Below are 21851 nucleotides of genomic sequence, written 5' to 3' on the forward strand. Positions count from 1 at the left end.
ACTCCGCCTTAGTAGGTGGCACTATAGCTAGTGCAAGCAGAGTAGTCCACGGGTTTCTGACAGGCGAAGAAGAGTTCCACTTCTGGAAATCAAATTATTCACACGATTAACATCAATATCGTTTAATTAGCTAGCTATCTAACGTTAAATGTATAAAACTATACATTATTGCTTTGCCGCTTAGCTAAGAAGAGGGTATGAATTAACAGTTTGTGATAGACTTCGCACCGGTCAAGCGTGAAGGTAAGTTTACTGATCAAATCGAAGTCTGCTGCCTAAACCTGCTAGCTAAGCTTGAAGCTAGCTGGCTACTTATTTTTACTTTTCAAGATTTCAGTTTATCATGAGAAGTGTGATGTTAGCTAGCTATATACACTATATATAGTTGGTATTTTATAATAAACGCCGACTTAACTAGTTGGTTTTAGCGAATCTATTAAGTTTTCATTGAACGTCAATATAGTTAACTCGCCAACCAGTCTGCTAGCTAAATTGAGTTTGCTGCCAGAGTATTTAAGTTATATTAGATAGTTGTTCAGTTTAGCCTGTTATCGTTAGGTAGTTTTACCTCACAGAATGCCTTTGATTGACAGCTAGTGTTGTAAGCAGTCACTGGGTTAAAGTCGTTACGTAATTTTTTATAAAGAGACCTGCTTGGCTCTTTTAGGCAAGGCCAAGTAACGTTACAGTAACTTTTTTTTTTCTTGCTGTAACAGTAGTCCAAAATGGCTTCATTTCCTCTAGGAGAGGAAGCCATTTTAGACTGTTGATACATACCCTGGCAGTGTGTCAACGGACCAGGAGACATATTTATTTCTCTGTCTCTCTCAAAGTGGTTGAATGGTCAGGCTCAGCTTGTGCGCGTCTGGAAAGTACAGTTCACGGGGCCCGGCTCTGATTCCACGGATGAAAACCAAACACCGCATCTACTACATCACCCTGTTCTCTGTGGTGCTACTGGGACTCATCGCCACAGGGATGTTCCAGTTCTGGCCACACTCCATCGAATCAACGGCAGACTGGAGCCTGGACCGACGCAGCGTGCACGATGCACCTCTCGTCCGACTGCCTGTCTCCAACCCTATTCCTGAGAGAGGGGACCTTAGCTGCAGAATGCACACTTGTTTTGATGTGTATCGATGTGGCTACAACCCTAAGAATAGAATCAAGGTGCGCCTAGTCTCCATCGCACATCACAAATTACAGATATGTGAAGTTAGTTTCATCTGCAATTGTTAGTCTCTGAACCTTGTCTTTTAAACCACATGATTGAAGGATGTTATATATCCAACAGCAGCTAAAGTGGACCATCATAAATGACTGTGTCTGTCTGGCAGGTGTACATCTATCCTCTGCAGCGTTTTGTGGATGAGGTAGGAGTGCCCATCAGCAGCACAGGCCTGTCCCGAGAGTACAATGACCTGCTCAGTGCCATCTCTGACAGTGAGTTATACACCGATGACGTCACCAGGGCATGCCTGTTCGTGCCCTCTATTGATGTGCTCAATCAGAACTCTGCGCATCCGGGAGACTACCCAGGCTCTGGCCATGCTCCCCAGGTAACCTTTCCTGCACACTGCTCGGGTTGCACTGTTATCTCCTCCACCCCGAAGCTGGGAGTTCTCTTCATATGTATTTATCCTTCTTTACCCTCTGTCATTCTTCCTCTCCCCGCTCTCATCTACCACATTGATCTATCAGCCCATTTCAGATATCTAAGTGCACACATTTGTAGGTTTTTGACCCCTAAAGATGTTCGTTTCCAGGTGGGACAAAGGAATGAACCACCTTCTGTTCAACATGTTACCTGGAGGACCTCCAGACTACAACACAGCCCTTGATGTGCCAAGAGACCGGTAACATTAATAAACCTAGCACAGAAAAAATGAAAGTCAATTACAATGAATGTAGTTGGATAAACTCACATTTTAGTTTTTTGGTTCATCAACCAACCTTGACTTCCAGCTAATATTTACTCCAGCATGAATGATCAGTGTTTGTTAGCAGAGTTACTGCCAGGCACATTTTGTTCTACCAAGACCACCACTAGAGGGAAGCATGGTGTTAACATAGCTTTCAGTTTTCTTTACATGTCCATAGTCTGATATGTTCAGAGAATAGTTTTCTACATTTTTTATTTTTGTTAAATTGACTCATAGTTTTTATTAAATTAGTTTTTTCGCTCCATATTTTGTCGTTTTACTTGACTAGATAATCCAGATTCAATTCCATCTTTTATATCCAACACAACTACAGTACTTGCATATAATTACAAGAGGGCTTGAAAAATATTCAGCTAAGATGAAAGTACTACTTAAAAGTAGTCCAGAGATGACAGAACCTCTAGCGGCCTTGAGCGGGCAGACATGCCTAATCTCCTGGTATTTACTGCCACAGAGAGAGGCCATGTTTCCCAGCCTTGCTCTTGGCCGATCGCTCCTTTTGGGTGGAAAAGGTGGATTTTATGAACCGAAAGCCCTGAGACGATGAACACTTATCTGGAGCTGTAGGGAATTTCCTGGGCTCATCCAGCTGTGCTCCATTTGGCGTGTGGCCTCATCAGAACCAGCTGTATTTGTATATATAGGCCAGTGTGTGTGAGTGAGGTTGTCCTTGCATCCACAGGTAGGACGCCATAAAGATTGTTTGTCAGTTCTCATATAACTATTACATATACAGATCTACAAAAGGATGAGGTTTAGGCAGCCTCTTTTTGTCCATGTGAATACTTTTCAATCTTCATGTTACTCAATAGCATTGTTAAGCAGATATGACTAGAAACAGCCAGGGCATATGCACATCTGTCATGTATTGTCTTGCTGCAAAGTTCTGTATAGCTGTCTCTTCTCTCTGTCTTAACTATGTAAGCCTATGTGACAGTGGTGTAACATTGGATACGTGTGTTTGTTTTGTGTGTGTTATAGGGCTCTGCTTGCAGGGGGAGGCTTCTCCACATGGATCTACAGGCAGGGTTATGATGTCAGCATCCCTGTGTACAGTCCTCTGTCTGCAGACGTGGAGCTGCCTGAGAGACAGCCTGGGTGAGCAGCAACACCACCACCCACACTTCTGCACCTAGAATAGGACTCTTATCGCTTCCTCAAGCAAGACAACAGGCATCCTCACTTCATGTGGCAGTGGGAACATTTGGGAAGTTATCTTTTACAGTCACCATCATCAGTCACAGAGATTTACATTATTTCTAATGGTGTCCCCGTCCCGGGCTGCAGGCCCCGGCGCTACTTCATTCTGTCATCTCAGACGGCCATCCACCGTGAGTACCGGGCAGAGCTGGAGAGGCTGAAGGAGGAGAACGGGGAGGCTCTGCTCCTCCTGGACAAGTGCAGCAACCTCTCTCAGGGAGCCGCCTCAGCGAGGAAACGCTGCTACAATGGCCAGGTGTTCGACTACCCCCAGATTCTCCAGGTGAGACGCATACAGAGACCTGCTACCGTTTAGACTAACATGTACACACACTTGTAGACATTACACAGCTTAGGGGGAAATTGATGTTTAACATTGATAATGGCCATGCAGATCTGACTTAAATGCATTTAAGAGGGCTCTGCTCAGCTGTGTAGGTCATCTCTAAGAGTTGGCAGTCTATCTAGGTGGGTAACTTTATGCAGACTATACCTGGGAAACTACAACAATGCCTGTGGCAGTCAGTCAACCAGTGTGCCTCTCTGCATTGTCTGTCTGCTCAGAGTGCATCTCCAGCCCGTCTCTGACCTGTCTAGACAGGAAGTGCGCTTATCATCTGGTATGGGTGCAGCGTAGCCGCACATCTGGGGTACGTCCCACCAAGGAGAGGGCCTGCAGGGGTGGGGTGGCAGAATCTCAGTGAAAGCACCCCCCTCCCCCTTCTCCACCTCTGACATTGGAAAGGTTCGCTTTAAGTGATGCCTGTATTTTAGAATAGTATTTTAGGTTGCCTGCTTGTATACTTTTAACGTCTGTAGTTGGTCCACCATGACATTGCCCTCCCCACCCTAAACTCTTCCATATGGGAGGCAACCTCGACAGTTCATGCAGTCATTTTATCAGACTCTGACCAAACACAAGCTGCCCACTAATATTATGTTAGTCTGTTTTTGACCCGTCTAAGCTTCCTTAGTTTGGCGACGGCTATGTCATAAAACTATGTACAGTTGATATGGCTATGATTGTGTAATACCTCATGGTAATACCTCATGGTGTTCCCCAGGAGTCATCGTTCTGTGTGGTGCTGCGCGGGGACAGGCCACCCTCAGTGATGTGCTGCAGGCTGGCTGTGTCCCTGTCATCCTAGCAGACTCATACATCCTGCCCTTCTCTGAGGTCCTCGACTGGAAGAGGTACGCTAAAGACACTGCTCATGATCTCACTCCAACTTCAACACACATCAATGCATTACATTTTCTGAGCTCGTATTGTGATTTCTGATCTAGTTTAATACCAGTGGCCGTGTTTGCCATTGATACTGACTGAGATTTTTCTGTCTTTGTGTGTGTGTGTATTGTACAGAGCATCTGTGGTCATTCCAGAGGAGAAGCTCCCAGAGATGTACACCATCTTGAAGAGTATCCCTCACAGGCAGGTGGAGGAGATGCAAAGACAGGTGACAGTCAGATCATATCTTTTCTTCAGCTAACATTCAAATAGACTGAATCCCTTTGCTGGGGATTTTTATATGCACATATAGGGAAATGCACTCTTTATAGAGTTGTAGTAATAGTCTATTTCCAGATGAATACGCCTCAGGAGAAAGTGTCTCCTGCCCTCTCAGGTTAAGTTAGTGTGAAGACGGGGTCAAAGGAGTTGTGACTTTCACGCTCCCATTCCAACCTGTGTTCTTGTGAGACGCGTGCCTCACTGTCAGCCCAATGGAAGCCATAACACAGGCAGACTGAAGTGTGAGACAGACACGTTGTAATGAGCCCTTAGGACTAGAGTTTCTGCCCTGTTGTCTGTTTGGGAACATGAGGAGACAATCTAATCTTGATTAAAAGCTCTTATAAAGGTTCTTCAGTGTTAGTTTCAGTCGCGCCAAATCAATGACAAATCCCCTCCTTTCACTGGTCCAACTGAGCCTCAATAAACAGAAGTGAAAGCCCTCAGAGAGCTCTGCACGTCCAAGCTGTTTCTCATTCCCTTGTATCAACGCTAGTCCATTTACCAATTAGACTGGCCAAACAGACATATCAGCCCCACAGCTCAGAAACCCTGTTGGAGTTGTTTCATTTGCCAAGCCTTGAATATGTCTTCCCTTGAGGGTCCCCCTCCTGTCTCTGTAGCTGTGGGGATCAGAAATGCTTATCCACTGCTCTTAGTGTTTCTCTGTTAGTCTGTCTGTGTCTAGGGCTTGGAATTTAGTTATGAGATGTGTAATCAGTTGTCTTCCTGTCAGGAAAAGGTTCTCAGTAGAGATGAGGACTGATGATAAGGATTGTAGTTTGTTTGGAGTAAAACAAATACTGATCATAAACATTGTATCAATTCACTGGAGATCAGAGGAACACAACCAAATCATATTGGTCTGAGTTGAGTAGTGAGTACATCTTAAGCCAGGGGAATGTGAGGCGTAGGTAGGTATGTCACTGCCATGTGCGTGCCTGTGGCCCCTGCAGGACTGACGGGAGGAGGGTGTTGGAGCCGGGCTCAGGACGTGTAAGGGTGGGGCCGGAGCACAAAGGCCCATCTTATCCAGGATTTATAGGGCGCCGTAGAGCCCATTCCATATCAGTCCACACCTGTACACATCTGGAGAGACTCCTCACTCACATTCACTGGCTGGAGAGGAGAGGACACTGGGAGTCACTGAGTTGGTCCCCCATAAAGACTTGACATTGTCAGTACTATAGACAACACATTGTCAACTCTAACTCATTTGGACGTGTGCAAAACGATGTATTTTTTTCTTCCCTTCATTTTTTTTATAAGAGCTGTAGGAACATATATTTTTTTCTTCTGATTGATCTTATTGAAGAGCTGAAGTGAAGTATTTACTCACTGTCCAACAGAGGGCCTGACTGTCTTTCTTTCCTCAGTGGTTCTGAATTCCACACTGTCATCTTCAGTCCTTTATGGGTTTAAAAGGTCTCTGACCATATGGCTAGCATGCCTAAAATACACAATGCTGATCTTTTTTCCACTAATTGGTCTTTTGACCAATCACATCAGCTGTGAAAAAGATCTGATGTGATTGGTCAAAATGCCAATTAGTGGAAAAAATATCAGAATAACACAGCCTTACTCATGATGACTCCATGTCAGCTTTGATTGACTATCTGTATGATTTACTAAGTCCTAAATTGAATGATAATTGGATAATTGAGGAGACATTCTGTCTCACTTATACAGGGCCTCACAACTAAGGTCAAATGTAAAACTCCTAATCCAGCAGTAGCCAGCAGCATCATTTCAGGAGAAAAAAAATATTTGAACATAGGTTGCAAATTGTGAGCTAAGTGCTTAACAGCTGCTAAATGTTAGCGGTGGTCACCTGAGGCTTTCCCCTGAGCCTTGTTTGTGTCAGACCCTAGGAATAGAATACATGCTTTGTTAGATCAGTACAGCTGAAATGAGTACTTGTCAATCACAGGGCTGCAGCTATAGTACCAAGCCCAATGTAATCCTGTCTGAACCCTCCAAGTCTAAAAGGAGTTGACGGACAGCAGAGTATAGCTAGAGAAAGAGATGGTGGACTGGGTTATTCCCTTGACCCTGGTCGTGAAAGTCTGGCTATTATTATGATTTCTCAGTCTCACAGGAACCACTATTGATGATCAGTTGTCTGTCATCGTGGTAATACTACAATGTCCTCCTAAGCAAGTTTGCGCTAAGTAATTGTTCACCATGACAATTTTACTTTTACAAGATTTATATCTTATTAAGAGGTGCAAGTAATTACATTTATTTTAGTTGCAGTAGCATAAATTAGCCAAATCGGTTTTGAATTGATGGATGTTTATGGTCCAAGTTCAAGCACACCTTTAAGAGAATTCAGTCTCCTTAGCCCAGCGCCGTATGTTAGAGGAAGGGAATGACAGTGCTGCAGTGAAGCAGACCGCTCTGCCCTTTTTCTCTGCTGTGACTCCGTCTCTTCTTCCCTCCTCATAAAAATTCCTGCAGGCGCTGGGAGGGGTGCGGGGTGGGCCTCTTAGGCCGGAGCAGTTTGCTTTTTGCCTCCTCCCGGTCGGAAAGGAAACTTTCATCACTGGCTGATTTATGGGCCGTTGGGTCCCCCTGAGATTAGAAAGTATTTTTGAATACTCCTCACCCCCTCCATAAAAATAAACGCTGTTTTTGTATTTCTCCAGTGTTAAAGGGGACTAAGGGTGTGGAGTGGGGGCTGGTCCCTTCTCATGTGCCGCTGAGAGCTCTCTGGACCATAAGACAACAAAAACACCAGGACAAGCTGCTCCACTGCTATGGAAGGACAGAGCCCTGTAGCCATGCCAAGACTACCACAGCTCTAGCAAAACGGTTGGCTCATTGGCTAAGCTGTAGCAGCCAATGCTATCACTGTGTTTGCTGCATTGCAGTTTTCATTTTGTGCACCGTTGTTCTTGTTGTCTATTTGTCGCTTGATCCTCCACTGCTCCTAATCCAAAACAGAGGAGATCGTCTTCAGCTGGGGGTCTTATTCTCACCCAACAAATATGCTGTTAATACCTTGAGTTTCAGGCTGTGGGAATAGTTTCCAGGGTGTGCTCTGGCTAACCAGTCAAATGGCAGTTGGAGTTGAGGGGTCCAGTATGGACCTCCCCCATGTGCTTGTTAAAGAGTGCTGCACTCAGGGTCACCTAGGAGCTGCTGAGGTGGAGTCAGGTCACACTGACATGGCGTCTCCTGGCAGGAGACAGTTCTGTTTTAAGGATCATTTACTCTTATGGGCTCCTCTACCTCCATAGCTGTCCCTTGATGTTTCTTAATGGATCAGTGGGAGGGGCGCACCAGGGAAGCTGGGGTGCTGCCTGGGTGTACAAGTAACATCTGCATTGAAATATGATTGACTGCTAGGCTACACTTCCCCTCTGGCACCGTAATGCTCCTTGTTGTTACCATGGACTGGTAGTGAAGTGACTAAAAATAGATTTTTGATGCACAACTAAAAGTAGATTACATTTACATTTAAGTCATTTAGCAGACGCTCTTATCCAGAGCGACTTACAAATTGGTGCATTCACCTTATGATATCCAGTGGAACAACCACTTTACAATAGTGCATCTAACTCTTTTAAGGGGGGGGGGGGTTAGAAGGATTACTTTATCCTATCCTAGGTATTCCTTAAAGAGGTGGGGTTTCAGGTGTCTCCGGAAGGTGGTGATTGACTCCGCTGACCTGGCGTCGTGAGGGAGTTTGTTCCACCATTGGGGTGCCAGAGCAGCGAACAGTTTTGACTGGGCTGAGCGGGAACTGTACTTCCTCAGAGGTAGGGAGGCGAGCAGGCCAGAGGTGGATGAACGCAGTGCCCTTGTTTGGGTGTAGGGCCTGATCAGAGCCTGAAGGTACGGAGGTGCCGTTCCCCTCACAGCTCCGTAGGCAAGCACCATGGTCTTGTAGCGGATGCGAGCTTCAACTGGAAGCCAGTGGAGAGAGCGGAGGAGCGGGGTGACGTGAGAGAACTTGGGAAAGTTGAACACCAGACGGGCTGCGGCGTTCTGGATGAGTTGTAGGGGTTTAATGGCACAGGCAGGGAGCCCAGCCAACAGCGAGTTGCAGTAATCCAGACGGGAGATGACAAGTGCCTGGATTAGGACCTGCGCCGCTTCCTGCGTGAGGCAGGGTCGTACTCTGCGAATGTTGTAGAGCATGAACCTACAGGAACGGGTCACCGCCTTGATGTTAGTTGAGAACGACAGGGTGTTGTCCAGGATCACGCCAAGGTTCTTAGCACTCTGGGAGGAGGACACAATGGAGTTGTCAACCGTGATGGCGAGATCATGGAACGGGCAGTCCTTCCCCGGGAGGAAGAGCAGCTCCGTCTTGCCGAGGTTCAGCTTGAGGTGGTGATCCGTCATCCACACTGATATGTCTGCCAGACATGCAGAGATGCGATTCACCACCTGGTTATCAGAGGGGGGAAAGGAGAAGATTAATTGTGTGTCGTCTGCATAGCAATGATAGGAGAGACCATGTGAGGATATGACAGAGCCAAGTGACTTGGTGTATAGCGAGAATAGGAGAGGGCCTAGAACAGAGCCCTGGGGGACACCAGTGGTGAGAGCACGTGGTGCGGAGACAGATTCTCGCCACGCCACCTGGTAGGAGCGACCTGTCAGGTAGGACGCAATCCAAGCGTAGATGTGTACATAGTTTGCATACATCTTGGATCAAACATGTATTGTAGTCCCAATGGACCGTAAGCAGGGGTTCCCAACCAGGTTTACTAGGACCTGTAGGGGTACTTGGCCTATTGATATTTGGCTGCCCTGTGCTTTGAAAGTCAGGTGAGCTGTAGAAGGTCTTGGCCTGCTGTAGGACAGATGATGTTAGAGATTCTAACCATCTAGAGCAGTCCTTCCTGTTCTCCAGTCACTGGGATGCCTTCTGAATGTGTGTTCACGTTTATGACAGCTTGTCTGTTTGTCCAGGGCCCAGACCATATGTTTTTACTCCAACAACTCTGTTCTCCTCAGGCCCGCTGGTTCTGGGACGCTTACTTCAGCTCCATGAAGGCCATCGGCATTACAACGCTTCAGATCATCAATGACCGCATCTACCCCTATGCTGCCCGCACCTACCTACGAACAGTGGAACAACCCTCCTGTGGTGGTGAGTAATCCTCTAGTTGCTAGGTCTTTGAAGAGTGGAATGATGCGTTTTAGGCTAGATGTGTTTTAACATGATTGGATACATCAAAAGTCTTCCATTGGAGCCTGCTATAATCTATGCCCCTCTAGCCTACACCACGTTATTGTTTTTTACTGTGGTTAACCACTGAATCTTCTTAGACATACGAGGCATATTTATGGGGGTGCAGTCTGCAGTGTGTGGTTGATTTGATGTGTGACCTGACACTGTGCTGGCCTCACAAAACAGAAAAACAGTGACTGACTCCCTCAGTGACAGATATGACACAGTTTTCCCAGGTAAGTCTTTCCCAGTGTATTGGCTGGGTGGCAGGACAGCTTCCTCTTTATAGGTCCCTCTCTCCACAGATGTAGTCTAGTGGTCTTTGGCTGCTTGGTAAACACCCAGTACTGCTGAAACAGCCAGTGTGTTTGTGTCAGCAGTTCTGCACTGGGAGGATGCCTCCAGTGTGGTGAAAAATACATGCCTTAGTGTTTGAGTCATTGTGTATGTGTGAGAGAACACTGTTTAAGGAGTGTGTGTGTGTGTGTGTGTGTGTGTGTGTGTGTGTGTGTGTGTGTGTGTGTGTGTGTGTGTGTGTGTGTGTGTGTGTGTGTGTGTGTGTGTGTGTGTGTGTGTGTAACCTCTCTGTGGTTGTGGGAGTGTGGGGATGCAGACAGCTTGGCTCAGCTATCACCTCTCAGGGGCTGTTAATCACCCCAGCCTGATCTGCTGCAGTCCCCAAAGACACCACATGCAGCTCTGCCCCCCCCCTCTGTCTGTCTGTGGGGTAGAGAAGGGGGGCCCATGTTCCTCCTTATTGGACAGCCCTACCCAGTCCTACCAATGGTTGGTGATATGTGAGCCAGTCAGGTTATGTTGGTCTGAACAAGTCACACTGACTCTGACTGAAGGTATGTTTACAACACTTGGCTTCTCAGAGTAATTCAAAGCTCTTCAACACTTCAAGACTAATTACTTTCTACTCAAGCCAACTGCTCAATCAGAGCCAGTGTTGCCTTTTTTCAGAGTGGGTAGCTGGTTAATCAACAGTTACACTTGACATTACCCACCTCTCTCTTTATCTGAAACTCCTGTCTGCCTTTTTTCCCAACCAATCGTCGTCATTTAGGTCTGCTGTCTCAGTCCCTGCTCACAAGAGGTTAATTGTGCAGGGCCACAGACCTATTACCATTCCAATGCTAGAGAAGTGCTATCTCTACGTATTCAGTGGAAACACTTCGAGCAGAATTGAAACAGAACACTAAATAAATCAAGCAGGTTTTTTTCCTCTGCTGTTCTGTATCCTTCGTTCGGGGTCATAATTGAAAGCACATTTCACAGGCTCTCTGCTAGTAGCAGTGCCTTTTAGAAGGCTTTTCAGGCTAGGGAGGGACAGACAGGCTGCTTTTTGTACGGCCGTGGGCATAGCTGTAAGATACGAAATGGGTAATCCATGGTAGTCACCTGTTCAGCCTCTGAAAGGTGGCTGAAGGTTAGGAGACTTTGTACCCAGGGGGCTTTCATATCAGATTGGTTTGGAGGGTGTTCTTCTTCTGAGCTCTGGCGTGTTTTCTCCCTTAGTTTGGAATGGTGTGAACACACTTCGCAATTGGGTGCACACTAAACAACGCACCATGGTTTGCTCAAAAGGGTGGTGTCGGTCCAATTAATTACACCTTTCATAGTAATGAATATTCATGGTAAATGGCAACTGATAATTTTTTAAGCTTGACCTTGACCATTAGGGGACATCTAACGTTTGAATTTAGGCTAAGTCGGGGCTTGTTCAGTGGTTTAAATGGGCCAAGAAACCTGACCAGACGATTCCTTCACTGGTAGAGAGCAGACGAAGCCTGCACTGTGAATGTACTCATATCAGGACTCTTGAGAAGATGTGACGGCTGCACCATCTCTGCTTCTCCTAATCCCTGGTAGACAATCATCACACACCCCACACACACACACACAAATCAAAGGCCCCCTGCTGGCTAGATGGACCTGCCTCCAGTCATCACTGGTGCTACTTCCACATTGCCTTGGGAAAGCATTTGTTATTGTGGAGAGAACACTGTTTGTCAAACACTCAAATGCCATGTTGTTCTCTGTTTACAATGATTTGCGTCAATCTACTTTTCCAAACACCACCACAATAATGTGTAGCCTAAATCACCCAAATGGCTGCATGTTCCCATTTTTGTGTAAATTGATCATTGTAAGCAGTGAACTCAATTTAACTGGGCTAATTAACATTGGAGAAGTGGCTGTCTTTCTTTCATCTTGTTTATGTCATCTGACAAATGACTTAAGTGGTCCCTTTCCTCTTCTCTTCATCTCACCACTTATGTGTCACCGTGTTAGTTTAATTATTTCCCCCTCTGCTTGTATGTCAGTGTCACACCACCCCAGAGAAGTTTCCGTTTGCTAGTAAAGTTGATTTTTTTTTATTGGTGAGTACTGACTGATGTAGGGTATATGAGGTGACCATGTTTATGGTGACAGATATGGTGGACGCCGTTGGAAGAGCCACAGAAACACCAGTCTGTTTGTGGTCACCTGTCTGCAGCAGAACAGAGAAGCACTTCAAGAAGCCCACAAATCTCCATTCCCTCCCTATGAGGTTAGCACATGTCTCTAGTGGAGGTCTGGGGACCTTTGGTACAGTTGATTAAGTCAGCTGCAACCTCCTTTATTTGAGAATGCTACTGTTGTAGTGTTTGACAGTTAATTAAGGGTTAAAACCACATCATCCAGTCAGCATAATGCTCCTGCTAGCAGAGAACGGAAGCGTTGATGTTGACCCTGTAGATGATATAACCTGCATTGTAGAGCACTAAGCTTCTGCAGTGAGTCTCCTCTGTGTCGCATGTTGACATATTGTTACTCTTGTATAATCACATTACTCAATGTCAGTTGTTGTCTATATGTTAGTTCAGAGGTCTGGATTGAGTGTCTCAGTGTGTTTGTGTGTATATATGTGTATATATTATATGTCTCCTTGTGTGTGTAACTGCATCAGAGGGCTCTCTGCACTGCCAGTATTTTCTTTTACAGCGTCACTTGATCTAGGCTAGGGTCTGTGCATCTTCCAGAGTTAACGGGCCATTTTAAGACGCCCCCCCCCTCTCTCTCTCTCCCGCCCCACTAAAACTCATCTGGACCTCTGCTGCATGGAGCTCATCAGAGCTTCATGACAAAACGTCACTTATAACATCCCAAAGCAGCAGTGTAGAAACAGCAGGAGAGGCCAAGACTGCCAAGTCATAGTGTGTGGACTCAACTTACACATGTACCTGAGATGAGGGTGGAACTCTTTGTCTCTGTCTTACACACTCTAAGCTGTGCTCCTGAACAGCTCAGCTACCGCTTGTTTTTTAGTGTGCTTGGCATTCCAAGACTACTTCACGCTGGGTGCTCGGCATTCCTGATTGTGAGTCTATTAATCTTTCAAATTAATTAAAAGATTATTCCTGTTCCCTAGTAAAAAACCATTGTCTGGAAATCACTGCAGGTGACATTGCTGAATCAAGAAATGGAATGGCAGCTTAAATCACGATGGAAAACAAGACGCGGGCCAGGATGGCAGACAGATGAAGCTAGCTAGGCATACGTCTGCATTGTAGGAGAGAGTGATTCTAACCTTTTTGGTCTCTTGTCCTCTGTAGAAGTGGTTGAGTGTGAACAGCCCTCTGTTCCTGCCTCTCATCCCACAGAGGTCCCCAGGGTTCACTGCTGTGGCGCTGACCTACGACCGTATCGAGAGCCTCTTCCGGGTCATCACTGAGATCTCCAAGGTTCCCAGCCTGGCCAAGCTACTAGTGGTGTGGAACAACCAGAACAAGAGTCCCCCTGAAGGCGATCCCTAGGCTGTATTCATTAGCACACACCATAGCGTAACTTTTTGCAAAATAATTTTTTTTGAGGGGCTGAAACTAAAAGAAGTTTCTTATTGGACAGGTTCAGGTAGTCCCTCTCCATTTTGGTAGATGTTCTTCTGTTTGGTTCCTAGTGAATACACCTCTGATTCTGACCCTCCCTTCCCCATACTGTTCATTAAACCCATTATTGATTCAAATATTACCCTTAAACAAGCACACCAGCAATAGGAGTTTTCATGAGTTAACCTTTTCAGTGACAACGATGATGCTATGTTGGATGTTCGAAGATGGGATATTAGTGTTCTGTCAGATTGCCTTACTTCATAGCTATCATAGAGTCCAATTTTTCTTTTATCTCTGTTGTGATGTGAGAAGAAGTGAAGGTTATTTCACCATGCCATGGTTTAATACACAAAATGGAGCTCTTGATGTGTACCAGATGAGTGATAACAGCTTCAGCAGCCAAGACCATCTCTCTATAAGTTTAGACACTGAAAAGCATGACATGCTCGCGGCTGGAGCCAAACCTCTCTCTGGCTTTGCTTCATGTTGAGAATCAGGAAACTGGAGCAGCTCCGTGGCATGTTGCTGCCGGTCGGACAGAAAACAAATCCTCCTACCCACCCCACTCGGTGCTGCAGCAGCCACCTCATTCTAACCTTCCGATGTCAACAGGTCTCCTCGGTACTGGCAAGCCAGACGACGTAGAGGCCTTTCATTCATGTTGATATACTGTCCACTACAGACACTCCACTTCATCAAACAGAGTGCAGTGTTCTGCTAGTGCTGCCTGTCTGTCCTCCTGCCACAGCCCTCATTTAGAGCCCATTAGAGATGTTTTAGAGTAAGCTGATATTAGTCATTATTTATTGTGGCTTTGCTCTAATGATTCCTCTTAACAAGGCGATTTAGGTATGCGGCTGTTTATGGCGCCCCTTAACACTGACAGCTCGGGGGACGGCAGGGAATTAAATCTATCCTCTGCATAGAGTTGTGTAATGTAATGAAGCAGCGGGTCACTTTGAAGCTCACTCTAATGGCCCAGTGTAACCTTTGATTAGAGGCGTCAGTGGAGCCTGGCCAGAGCTTTGTGACCCATTAGAATTAACAAGGGGCCGTTCATGGGTCAGCTTGGGATGAGGACGTATTTCCTCCTCATCCTCACAAGGCCTGATTGTGCTTCTGACATGCACAGAGATTGTACTGTGTTTGGTTGTGATGATTAACTTCATAGTTTATTTGTTCACTCATACAATCTTAGCATTATGACCTGAAGTAACCTGTTTTTCACATCGGTCAAAGACAGTTATGGAGCTGCAGAGCATGGAGACAGAAGTAACTACAGGAGAGATGGGGTTTGCAGCAGGGTTCTGTTTTTCCGTAGTGGAGAGGATCTCCTGGTTAGCCCAGGAGAAAGTCTGAAAATGAGAAGCAAAGTAGATGGGCTTCCAGCAGCCAGAAAATGTTTTTTCAGTTTGTGTGTTCAAACCAATACCAAAAGAAAATGCCAGGCTAAATCAGAGCTAAGCTAATAACCTTTGTTTTGGTGATTTCCCCCTGCACTGCACTCATCTCCCAGCTCATCTTTGGAAAAGAGAGGGGGAAAGAGAGCGAGAAGAAAGCGCTTGAATATATCACAGCAGTTCTCCTGTTGACAGTTTAGTGTGGAGACGTTCAGAGCTCGTCGGGCAGTTGGTAGCGCTGCCTGCTTGTCAGGCCCCAGTTAGAGCCTTAATGGGGTGACACATTCTGTGCCATCTGTCTGACTCTGCTCCGTGCCATGGACACTTCCCAAGCTCACTAAACACTACTTTTTAAAAAGCTAACGTTGCTGCTCTGCCTTGAGAGGAATCTTGGTGTGGTCAGGCTTGCACATGATTCAAGTTGGCGTTGCTATTCGAGTCAGTGATTGTAGTTTTACTGCTAGCGTACTTTTCCACTAGGATTGCCATTTTGAAACATCTCCCTTGATGGCAACCCAACTCCACTCCTCTCCAACTGAAGTCTAGATGTTAGTTTGACCTAGATAACTGGCAGTCTGGTTTGATGTCTTAGGTGTGGGTGGGTGATGCAATATATACTGTCAGATTTGGAATGTGTGGAAGTAATTTTCACAGTTTACTTAATGTCTTGCAGCTTGTCAAGTAGCACACAATGCTAACTGAGCCGTTTGCCAAGGCCTCCATTGCGTTGATAGAATGGATTTTCTATGATCTGTCTGTATTGTAGGCTTATCACTCATATTCCCTTGGTCTTTGTCCCTCGGTTAGATTCTCTATGGCCGAAGATTGCCGCGCCTCTCAAGGTGGTGCGCACCAAAGAGAACAAGCTCAGCAACCGCTTCTTCCCGTACGACGAGATCGAGACTGAGGCCGTGCTGGCCATCGACGATGACATCATCATGCTGACGTCCGTAGTTTGGCTACGAGGTGAGAGAGAGGATACCCTGTATCTCGCCTGGGAGATGTCACCCCAAATGTTTGACCTTGGGCTTAGTGCATTCATACTGGCAGGTAAACGCTGGCCACTTAGTGCTGACCCCAGAGTTTAAACTCCTCCAGGGAGCTTAAGTCAGCCTCCAGTAGTGGTATTTGTGAGGCGGCTGCCGGGTGCTGGAGATATGTTTGATGTGTGACGGATGGTGACAGGCCAGAGCTGATGCTGTCCATGCCTACAGCCCGGCTTGGCACTCACCTGAAGGCATTTAGGACCTATTGAGACAATTGAGAACAATTTGAGGATAATGACATGAAATGAGAGGCAGGCTGCTGTGGGGAAGGTAGGCTGTCTGGCTCTACTGCCTCTCGCTGAGTCCAATACTGGGACAGGCTGCTGGCTCCGTTATCCAGTCTCCAGTCCGTTATCCAGTCTCCATCCAGTTATCCAGTCACAAGTCTCTGCCCATCACAGAGAGGGCCTGTAGCTTTCATCTCGTTACTTTGAGCCCCAAGGTTCACTGTATCTCAGTGATGGCGGTCTTCTAGCACTACCTTGAAGAAAGTGAAAGGAGGCTACTTGGAATGTTTTTAGTGTTGCCTAATTCCATTAACTTGGAACTTTCTCCAAATTCCTGGAAAACCTGTAATTTGTGTCTAACCGTCTCTTTCCCCCGACAATGCCCCTCAGGTGTGGAGGGAGTTCCCAGACCGGTTGGTGGGGTACCCGGGTCGGCTCCACCTGTGGGACCACGAGATGGGGAAGTGGAAGTACGAGTCCGAGTTCACCAACGAGGTGTCCATGGTTCTGACTGGAGCAGCCTTCTACCACAAGGTTAGTCTCAGACAGAAGCCCCTCCCTCTGTCCCCCTGCCAGGCCCAGTATGTGGAGGGGGCAGGGTTAGGTCACACAGAGAGAGGAGGGAAAAGTCATAGGTTAGGTTATCTGTCTCACTGTCAACCAAAAGCTTTCCTTTTGATTTAAAGCAAATACTTCTGAGAAAACACATCCCTCTATTCAGAGGTTAGACTCATTTATCATATCACGAGTGAGTAGGATGACAAATGTTTTAAATGTATTTCAGTATTTATCTACATGAAGATAGTTTCCACTGCTTGCTGATTTTGATGTTGAGTAACACTGGCTTCTTTCCTTTCCAGTACTTTAACTGCCTGTACACTTACAAGATGCCAGGAGACATCAAGAACTGGGTGGATGCTCATATGAACTGTGAGGATATCGCCATCAACTTCCTGGTGGCCAACATCACTGGCAAAGCCCCCATAAAGGTACAGAACAGAACACAACGTTGTACCACCACCTGAACACAACAGTCCTACCCAACCCATTAGGCTGACATTAGGTCCTTAGGGCGTCAAATTCAATATTGGATGTTCACCAGAGCCATGGCTTGCATCCCAAATTGCATTCTATTCCCTATAATGGTGCACTACTTTTGACCAGAGCCCTATGGGCCCTGGTCCAAATGAGTGAACTTCCTAGTCAATGGGGTGGCATTTGGGACGGAGCTATGTTAATATATGTTAATATCTCATTAGGAGCAGTACTAAAACATGCACCACATATCAGGAAGCTGAAGGCCATAACTCCAACTCCACAGAGGTGGAATAGTCCCAGAATGCAGAAATATTTATTTTTTCCAGTCCTGTCCTGCCAGAGGCTCTGTCTCTGATCAGTTCTCACCCCTCTGTGCCCCCTGATACCTCCCCAACGCTGTGACCGTGTCCAGGTGCAGAGGCCGTCCCTAAAGCCCAACCTTAACCTCTCTTTTCTGGGTGTCACTGACTGCCACCCCTCCGACTATGTTTTTCTAAGCTCACCAGGGCTCACTCACCCCACCGTCAAAGCAATGCCTTCTCCCTCCCTCTGTGCCTGCAGTAGGCTAGCTCACCAGGGCTCACTCACCCCACCGTCAAAGCAATGCCTTCTCCCTCCCTCTGTGCCTGCAGTAGGCTAGCTCACCAGGGCTCACTCACCCCACCGTCAAAGCAATGCCTTCTCCCTCCCTCTGTGCCTGCAGTAGGCTAGCTCACCAGGGCTCACTCACCCCACCGTCAAAGCAATGCCTTCTCCCTCCCTCTGTGCCTGCAGTAGGCTAGCTCACCAGGGCTCACTCACCCCACCGTCAAAGCAATGCCTTCTCCCTCCCTCTGTGCCTGCAGTAGGCTAGCTCACCAGGGCTCACTCACCCCACCCCACACGTCCTCCTCAGCACTGATCTCCAGTCTGGAGTAAGATGGACTGGTGGGGTGGGTAAGACGGAGGAAGGCCATACATCACCCCTTTAATGAGCATACAGCTGTTTCTCCTCAGCACGCAAGCAGCATGCCCTTTAATGACCATTCAGGTATACAGCAGCACACCATCCTCCCTCAGCGCAACAGCCCTCAATCACACTCTGCTGCAACAACCACTGCTGGACCTGCTGTCACAACTAGCATGACTTTATCTAATGGGTTTATCACATTCTAGAGAACTGCAACTTAAAGGGATACTTTGGGATTTGGGCATTGAAGTCCCTTATCTACTTCCCCCGAGTCAGATGAACTCATGGATACCATTTTTATGTCTCTGTCTCCGGTATGAAGGTAGTTGGAGGTAGTTTTGCAAGCCAATGCTAACTAGCATTAGCACAATGATTGTAATTCTATGGTATTTACTAGTATGCTAACAATTGCGCTAAAGCTAGTTAGCAACATCCTTCAAAATGCACGCAGAGACATAAAAACCGTATCCACGGGTTCATCTGACTCTGGAGAAATAGATAAAGGGCTTCATTGCCCAAATCCCGAAGTATCCCTTTAAGCAGTACTTTGACGGTTATAGACTTGTCTCATCAGCACAGGGATTTGATCTCACCACACAGTAGATTCTGTACTGTATGTTTCTTAGTTGTGTAGCAATGGCAGAATGGTAGATTGTAAAGGTCACTGTCCTGGTTCCATTTAGGTGACCCCAAGGAAGAAGTTCAAGTGTCCAACCATTGACGGTCTGTCCCTGGACCAGACACACATGGTAGAGAGGTACGTCCTGCACTGAGCATGCTCATCGCCTAGCAACTCTAGAAATGGTGTGCATATGCCAAATCAATATTCATAGAGGTAGTAGTGGACATACAATATCTGAATGTGTTGTTTTTTTTGTTTTTTTTTGTGGTTGAATGCCTCAATATTAACGCCGGTAACTTCTGTACACTTCCCCAGATCGGAGTGCATCAACAAGTTTGCGTCGGTGTTCGGAACCATGCCCCTGAAGGTAGTGGAACACCGTGCAGACCCAGTACTCTACAAGGACGACTTCCCAAAGAAGCTCAAGAGTTTCCCCAACATCGGCAGTCTCTGACCGGACAGGACTGTGGCCCAGCAACCCCCAGACACCCATACATACCCAGCATCATCTAGTTCAGGGGAGACATAAACTCTTCTATCTCTGTCCATATAGAACTATCTGGAAGGTTGTTGTTGATCTCTGTAGGGTGGTGTGGGGTTGGGAGCCTGTATTGTTTCCTTTCCTAAATACTGGTTTTAAGTGGAAGTGGTGAGAGATGAGGTGTGTGTGCTCATTGGTTGACTGGACAGAATCCACTGTGCGCTGATGAATCCACTGTGCGACTGAGATGACTAGTCTGTGTATGTCCACTGCTGCTGTATTCGAGCCAGAGGCCCTGTGGGCTTTTTGGCTGATCTGGGGTCAGTGTATATAAATCACAGCAGTGCTACATTTTAATGTAGCATGGTGAGTCAGGACCACTGTCTGACGCTGCTGTCTGCCAAGCACAGGGGGGCGGGGATGAGTAATATGTTGAACACCCATCGAGATAATATATCCTATGTCATTTATCTCAAACTGATGAATCTTTTTAAATGATAAATAATATGAAAAACAAGGCTGTTTAAGAGGGCGCTTCTCGTCTAAGGTCATTTAATGGCATGAGCTATTTTTATTTGTTTAGTGTGAGCACTGCAGAGGTGTATGGTCAGCTTTCTCTGCATAGAGGATATATCGCAAATAATATGTACACTATATATTTACTGCCAATTGTTCTACTGCTAACACTTTTCAAAAGAATGGCCAGTATCTGGACATTTGAATGACCTTTTTTAAAGTGTTGTGCTGCATAATATATAAACTATTGCAGTAACGTCTGGTATATGAGGGAAACTACTGTAATTGATGCGGTGACATTGGACTGTCTGCTTCATGGAGATGTAGGCACCAGGTTGTACAATTCCCCAATTCTGAGTTCTCTTTTTGTTTTTGCCTTCTGTGTAGGCTTGCTCATCTCTCTAAAGGAATGTCCTAAGCATTTCAAGTTCGAGTCAGCACACACTTTTTAAGATGTCAATATTGCCTTTGTTTTTTTGTATTTTTTTTTTACTTGTGTAAGGATTGTTGTTTGTGATAAATGTGTCCCAAAATATATATAAATATGACTTTGTAAAGAAATACATGCTAAATAAAGATGTTTTTCATGGCCATTTTATTGGCCTGTGATTAAAGAAAGGAACAATGGCGCTGCCTCACTCCAACCAAGGTGCATGACTTGAGGAGCTAACTGAGGTGAAGAGGAAATTCAGCTACTGGAGAACAGAGGAAGTTGATTAGTGCTTGAAAAAAGTTATGTCATCGGAAGTGTTCTAGATGAGTGGTTTTCTCATGCAGTCAGCAGTAGCAGGCCTCTGTCTGTCACGCTCTCTGTCCTCATTCTGATTTGGTGAAAGCCCATGTCTGTCCAGGGCTGTTGTGACAGCCAGGCCGTGTGCAGCACCGCTGTTCAGCCTCGCCTGTCACCTGTTAATATACGCTCCCTAATCCACCCTGTACAATGTCAGCAGTTCAAAAGAACGCTGTTAGTATTTTTGTCGACTTCAATTAGCGTGAAATTCTTGGAGGCTGTGCGATCTCATTTCAGCCCTCATGTCTGAAATACAGAGGGATTTGAGGCTGTCACTGCAGCTGATGCAATCATGAAACATATGAGGTAGATGATATGTAATGCAAGAAGATGGACGTGTTAATTATTTTCTTTTTTTACACTAGATTTTTATTGATGGCCCTCCCACCCCTCCATCCTAATTATATAGACATCAGTAAAAACAGAACAACACCAGAATCCCAAAAATCTCCATTATTATTACGGTCAGATGTTGTTGCCCATTGCTGCAGGACATTGTGAAAACTGCTACTCTTAATTAATCCTTGGAGTTGGAGTTGCCATCCTAAAAACATCCCAGTCTTTAAATGTAGGACCTTTCCGTGAGAATAGGAATCCTTCTGCAGTAGTATCATAGAAAGACAGCATAGAAACAGCATAGAAAGATTGTCAAATATTGAGCGCTGACCTTGACTAAATGTGTTTTATTGTTTGTTTAAAGGTCCAATGAGGCCTTTTTAATCGCAATATTAAATTATTTCAGGGTAACAGTAAAGTACCTTACTGTGATTTCAATTAAAATGGTCAAAAATAAGCAAAAATAACTTCTTAGCAAAGAGCAATTTCTCAAGCAAGAATTTTGCTAGACTGTCTGGGAGTGGTCTGAGTGGGGAGGGGAGAACTGAACACCAGCTGTTATTGGCAGAGCAGGTTGTAACTCTCTTTCTTAATGGTCTATTAACTAATTGTACCGCCTGGTGTTGACACCAGGTAGGCCAAAACTCCATCCCACCACAACAGGCTGACATTTCATGCAATCTTTTCAAACAGCTCTTACACTAAAAGGCCATTATCACTTTCACTA

General features: G+C 45.9%; 1 pseudogene; it reads left to right on the forward strand.

The window, feature by feature from the left end:
- The first annotated feature begins 44 nt into the window (after positions 1-44).
- Positions 45-20591, forward strand: LOC139562783 (exostosin-2-like; annotated as a pseudogene).
- The last annotated feature ends 1260 nt before the right edge of the window (positions 20592-21851 follow it).

The sequence above is a fragment of the Salvelinus alpinus genome, chromosome 33 (assembly GCF_045679555.1).
Source record: "Salvelinus alpinus chromosome 33, SLU_Salpinus.1, whole genome shotgun sequence".
NCBI classification, from domain to species: domain Eukaryota; kingdom Metazoa; phylum Chordata; class Actinopteri; order Salmoniformes; family Salmonidae; genus Salvelinus; species Salvelinus alpinus.